Consider the following 6546-nt stretch of genomic DNA (forward strand, 5'->3'; position numbering starts at 1 on the left):
CTAGTCTTCCTTAACTATCTTGAAAGGACTTTCAGTTTATTTTATTTTTTAAATTAATTTAATCTAATTTTAATTTTAACTGTTTTTATTATGATATGTTAGTCACCATACAGCACATTATTAGTTTTTGATGTAATGTTCCATGATTCACTGTTTGCGTATAACAGCCGGTGCTCACCACAACACGTGCCCTCCTCAACACCCATCACCGGGCTAACCCATCCCCCCACCTTCCTCCCCCCTGAAACACCTCAGATGGTTTCCCGGAGTCCATAGTCTCTCATGGTTTGTCTCCCCCTCTGATTTCCCCCTTCAGTTTTCCCTTCCTTCCCCTAATGTCCTTCATGCTATTGCTTATGTTCCACATATGAGTGAAACCATATGGTAATTGTCTTTCTCTGCTTGACTTACTTCACTTAGCATAATCCCCTCCAGTTCCATCCATGTCGTTGCAAATGGTGGGTATTCATCCTTTCTGATGGCTGAGTAATATTCCATTGTATATATGAACCACATCTTCTTTATCCATTCGTCTGTTGAAGGGCATCTTGGCTCCTTCTACAGTTTGGCTATTGTGGACATTGCTGCTATGAACACTGGGGTGCATATGGCCCTTCTCTTCACTATGTCTGTATCTTTGGGGTAAATACCTAGTAGTGTAATTGCTGGGTCATAGAGGACCTTCAGTTTAAAAAGAACTTCTCCTGGCACTGGGTTCCTATGGATATATGAGTAGATACCACGGTGCTTGCAACATAAAGAGTGAAGTGCTTATAAAAGGGCTGGGGTCCTACAAAGAATGAGGACACTCAAGTGGGGCTCACATTAAGAAAGAAACTGTTTTACCTGATTAGTAATATGACTACAGATCTGAATATCCATATAGCAAAACATACACTGTCCAGAGGAGTTGATATTGCTCTTGAGCCCCACCCAAAAGCATACCCAACTCGGTGCGTTTGTTCCCACTGTTCAGCCTCTCTCGCGTTCATTCCCTCTTCCTCACTCAGTGTGACTTCTTCAGGGTTCATTTGGATTGTTGGCTTCTTCCCTGAGCCCTTCCGTCATTCCTGGACTAGGTGCATTCTCCTCCTCGACTCCATCTCCTCTCTTCTCTAATACACTGATTTGACTCCGGCTTCATTCTCAGAGACCATGAATAGCTCTCTCACCGCAGCCAGGAGTTTTTACAGACAGGGTTGGCTTCTTTATCACTCACCACGATGAGATAGCATCTTTTTAATTTTTGTGTATGATGCATGTATTTATTTTATTTTTTTACCTGATACTAACGACTAATAATTTTTTACAGCATCATTGAGGTATAATTGCCTATGTATATTGCACATCTTTCAAGTGTACAACTTGATAAATTATTATATATGTATACATCCGTGAAACCATGACCAATAATCATAATAATGAACAGATCCACATGCCCAAAAGTTTCTTTGTGCCCCTTTGTCATCCTGCCATTCAGCCCCAGTCCCAGGTGACCACTGAGCTGCTTTGTTACTAGAGTTGAGTCTGAATTTTCTAGAATTTTATGTAAATGGAATTATGCAGTATGTACTCCTTTTTCAAGGGCAGAACTCTGATTGCTTTAACTTGGTTCTTTAAACATTCATCCACATACTTTTGTATCAATAGTCCATTTGTTTTTATTTCTGAGTAATATTCCTTGGTATAGATTAATCACAGCTAGTTTATCCATTCATTTGTTAATGGACACTTGGGTTGTATCCAGTTTGGGGTCATTTATAAATACAGTGCAAGTTCTTGTGCAGACATATGCTTCCACTTCCCCTGATTACATAAATATCTAAGAGTGGAATACCTGGGTCATAGGGTAGATGTATGCTTAACTTTTTCAGAAAGTGAGCATTGCTCTGGATCCTTGCCAACACTTGGTGTAGGCAGTCTTTTCATGGTTAGCTATGTAATGGGTATGAAGGTGTGTCTCATGGTTTTAAGTTGCAATTCTCTAATATCTAATGGTACGGAGCATGTTTTCATGTTCTTATTAACCCTCTATAATTATCGTCTTCAGCTAAGTATCTGTTCAAATCTTTGCCCACTTAAAAAATTGGCTTGATTCTTGAGTTATGAGTTCTTTATCCTTTATCCTTTGTAGGATAGATGTTTTGCAAGTAATTTCTTCTTGTATGTGGCTTATCTTTTCATTTTCCTAATATTCCTAATATCCTGAACAAAAGCTTTTCATGTCGAAGAAGTCCAATTGTTTTGATTTTTCTTTTTATAATTCATACTTTCAGTAGTCATATTTAAGGACTCTTTGTTGAACTCAAGGTCACAAGGTTTTCTCTTATTTTTTATTCTGGATGTGTTTTAGTTTTTGCTCTTATGTGTAGATATGTGATTTCAAGTTAATATTTTTATATGATAACATAAAGATTGAGGCTATTTTCAGCATATGGCTATCCAATTATTCTAGCCACCATTTGGTGAAAAGATTGTCTTTTTGTTGATGAATTGCCTTGGCACTTTTGTTGAAAGCAAATTTACCATATATATGTAGTTCTATTTCTAGAATCTCTATTTCATTGACCTGTCTAACACCAATACCAAACTATCTTCTACTGTGACTTTATTATAAAGATTAAAAACAGATAATTTAAGGGGCGCCTGGGTGGCTCAGTTTGTTGGGCATCCAACTCTTGATTTTGGCTCAAGTCATGACCTCAGGGTTGTGAGATTGAGCTTCACATCAGGCTCTGCACTGATTGTGGAGCCTGCTCGGGATTCTCTCTCTCCTTCTCCCTCTCTGCCCCTCCTCGCTGGTTCTCTCTCTCTCTCTCTTCCTCTCTCTCTAGAAAAAGAATTAATTAATTAAGAAAAACAGATAGTTTAGGTCCTTTACCTTTGCTCACCTTTTCCAATATCATTTTGGTTATTCTAGGTCCAGTGAATTCTAGGGCACCCACTCAAGCTTCAGTATCCAGGGTCTTTGTTGGGTCTTCATCACATAGCCATGATTGATTGATTGCCATGTGGTTGACCGCAATCTTCAGGTCAACCGTGTGACTATATCTGGAAGGAACATGGTAAAGCTTTGGGAAGAGGGGGCAAATAAAAGGAATGCTAGTTGGTTGGTGGAAATCTGAACACCACTTGGGAAACAAAGACTGATTAAAACCAGAGAGGCAGAGTGGTCAAAAAAAGCTTTTACCCTCTTGTACTGTTGGTGGGAATGGTAACTGGTGCAACTATAGTGGAAAACAGTATGGAGGTTCCTCAAAAAGTTAAAAATAGAACTACCCTACAATGCAGTACTACCAGGTATTTACCCAAAAAATACAAAAATATCAATTTGGGACGCCTGGGTGGCTCAGTCAGTTAAGTGTCCAACTCTTGGTTTTGGCTCAGGTCCTAATCTCAGGGTCCTGAGATCAAGCCCCGCATTGGGCTCTGGGCTCCGTGTGGAGTCTGCTTGTCCCTCTCCCTCTGCTCCTCCCCCTGTGTATGCACGCTCTGTCTCTAGGATAAATAAATAAAATCTTTAAAAAAAGAATACAAAAATACTAATTCAAACAGATTCATGCACCTCAATGTTTACAGCAGCATTATCTACAATAGCCAAATTATGGAAGTAGCCCAAATGTCCGTTGACAGGTGAATGGATTAAGAAGATGTGGTCCTTTCTGCCCGTGGATACCATCGTATAAGCATTCTTGAAGTCTTTCCCCCCACTGCAGTCACGTCTAAGTCAGAGTCTCTCAAAGAGCCTGAAGAGCTGTGGAAGCTCTTCGTTGGAGGTTTGAGCTTTGAAACAACCAATGAGAGTCTGAGGAGCCATTTTAAGCAATGGGGAACACTTGTGGACTGTGTGGTAATGAGAGACCCAAACACCAAGCACTCCAGATGCTTTGGATTTGTCAACTGTGCCACTGTGGAGAAGGTGGATACAGTCACGAATGCAAGGTCACACAAGGTGGATGGAAGACTTGTGGAACCAAAGAGGGCTGTCTCAAGAGAAGATTCTTAAAGACCTGGTGTCCACTTATCTGAAAAAGATTTTTGTTGGGGGCATTAAAGAAGACACTGAAGGACATCATTAAGGGAAAATTAAAGTGACTGAAATCATGACTGACCAAGGCAGTGGCAAGAAGAGAGGCTTTGCTTTTGTAACTTTTGATGACCACAACTCTGTAGACAAGACTGTCATTCAAAAATCCCATACTGTGAATGGGACCTGGTGAAGTGAGGAAAGCCCTGTGCGAGCAAGAGATGGCTAGGACTTCATCCAGCCAAAGAGGTTGAAGTGGTTCTGGAAAGTCTGGTGATGGTCGTGGAGGTGGTTTTGGTGGGAATAACAATATTGGTCATGGAGAAAACTTCAGTGAGCAAGGTGGCTTTGGTGGCAGTCGAGGTGGTGGTAGATATGGTGGCAGTGGGGATGGTTATAACAGATTTGGTAATGATGGAAGCAAATTTGGAGGTGGTGGAAGCTATAAGGATTCTGGCAATTACAACATTCAATCCTCAAATTTTGGACCCAGGAAAGTTTGGAGGTTGAAACTCTGACCCCTATGGTGGTGGAGGCCAATACTTTGCCAAACGATGGGACCAAGGTGGCTGTGGTGGTCCCTGCAGTAGCAGTAGTGATGGCAGTGGCGGGAGGTTTTAATCACTGCCAGGAACCGAAGCTTAGCAGGAGAGGAGAGCCAGACGAGGGACAGGAAACCTATCGGTTATAGACAAATTTGTGAACTCAGCCAAACACAGTGGAGGCAGGGCCTAGTTGCTACAAAGAAGACAGATTTTAGACAATACTCACATGCTCTGGCAAAAAACTTGAGCACCGAATTTGTGACTAATTGTATAACAAGTTGTGTTAGTTTCTGTTCTGTGGAAAGGGTAATGCATTCCAACAAAGGGTTTTAATGTAGATTTTTTTTCTTTTTCCAACCATGCTGTTGATTGCTAAATATAATAGTCTGATCATGATGCTGAGTAAATGTGTCATATATATATATATATACATATATATATATATATATATATATATATATATGTATATATATATACATATGATGAAATATTACTCAGTCATGAACAAGAATGAAATCTTGTCCCTTGCAATGATGTGGATGGAGCTAGGGAGCATTATGCTAAGCAAAATAAGTCAGACAGAGAAAGACAAATACCATATTATTTCACTCAAATGTGGAATTTAAGCAACAAAACAAAATGAGCGAAGAGAAAAAAAAAAGACAGAGAGAGACAAACCAAGAAAGAGACTCTTGAGTACAGAGAACAAACTGATGGTTACCAGAGGGGAAGTGGGCGGGGAGATGGGTGAAATAGGTGACGGGGATTAAGGAGCGCACTTGTGATGAGCACTGGGTGTTGTATGGAAGTGCCGGATCACTACATTGTACACCTGAAACCGCTATTACACTGTATGGTGACTAACTGGAATTTAAATAAAAACTTAAAAAAGAACTTTTAACAATAGGAATGGTTAAGCAATTTAATAATTTTGCTATGTAATACATATGGAGACCCCTTCCTATAACCACAAGAGTTTATAAAATTTACATTCTCATAAATATGGGCTACATTGTGTTACCCCTGAATTCATATTGGAGGGGGAGTTGAAGTTCTAACTCTCCATTACCTCAGAATGTGACTATATTTGAATCAGGATCTTTTAAAAGGTAAATTAAAAGGGGGTCCTTAGGGTGGGCTCTAGTTCAATATGACTGGTGTCCTTCTAAGAAGAGGACATCAGGACACAGACACATACAGAGGGAAGGCCATGTGATGACGCAGGGAGAAGACGGCCATCCACAAGCCAAAGAGAGAGGCCTCAGAAGAATTGAAGCCTGCCGGCACCTTGATCTTGGACTTCCAACCTCCAGAATTTTGAGAAAATAAATTTCTGTTGTTTAAGCCCCCAGTGTGTGGTACTTCGTTGTGATAGCTGAGCAAAAGTATACAGTCGCCAAAATATAGTGTGAATAGTTTAATAAATACATAAGCCAGGGCAGACCTGGTACAGAACAGAGGAAAGCCATGCAAAGCCGAAGTCTAGAGCTAAAAATCACCTTGAGAAATCTTGAAATCCATAAAATCCTTGGGGGAGGGATTGGACACCCACAGGGAGACCAGGCCCCTATTACCCAGATCCAGCCATCTATAGGGGCCTGGTATTCATTTTGGCAAGTGCTTGCTTACATCAAACTCAGGCCTGTGGGCCAACTCCTTCCCACCGGCTGTTTTTGTAAATAAAATGTCGCTGGCACACAGCCATAACTATTTGTTTACATATCGTCTACGGCTGCTTTCGTGCAAAATGGCAGAGCGGCACGGTTGCTACGGAGGCCATATGGCCTGTGAAATCTCAAATAGTTACTAAACTTCACGGAAAAAGTTTGAAAAGTTTGAAATGAAGTGAATATTACAACAAAGTATTTCCAAATGCATGATGAGCTTGCAGCCATCCAGGCCCCTCAAGTTCAAGGTGATTCATGTATACTTACAATGGAATTCTGAGAGCCGTGGCGTCGGGGGTGACCTCAT

General features: G+C 40.7%; 1 pseudogene; it reads left to right on the top strand.

Moving 5' to 3' along the window:
* The first annotated feature begins 3211 nt into the window (after positions 1 to 3211).
* Positions 3212 to 4718, top strand: LOC148109619 (heterogeneous nuclear ribonucleoprotein A1 pseudogene; annotated as a pseudogene).
* The last annotated feature ends 1828 nt before the right edge of the window (positions 4719 to 6546 follow it).

The sequence above is a fragment of the Ursus americanus genome, chromosome 7 (genome assembly GCF_024610735.1).
Source record: "Ursus americanus isolate L20-20 chromosome 7, mUrsAme1.1.p, whole genome shotgun sequence".
Classification (NCBI taxonomy): domain Eukaryota; kingdom Metazoa; phylum Chordata; class Mammalia; order Carnivora; family Ursidae; genus Ursus; species Ursus americanus.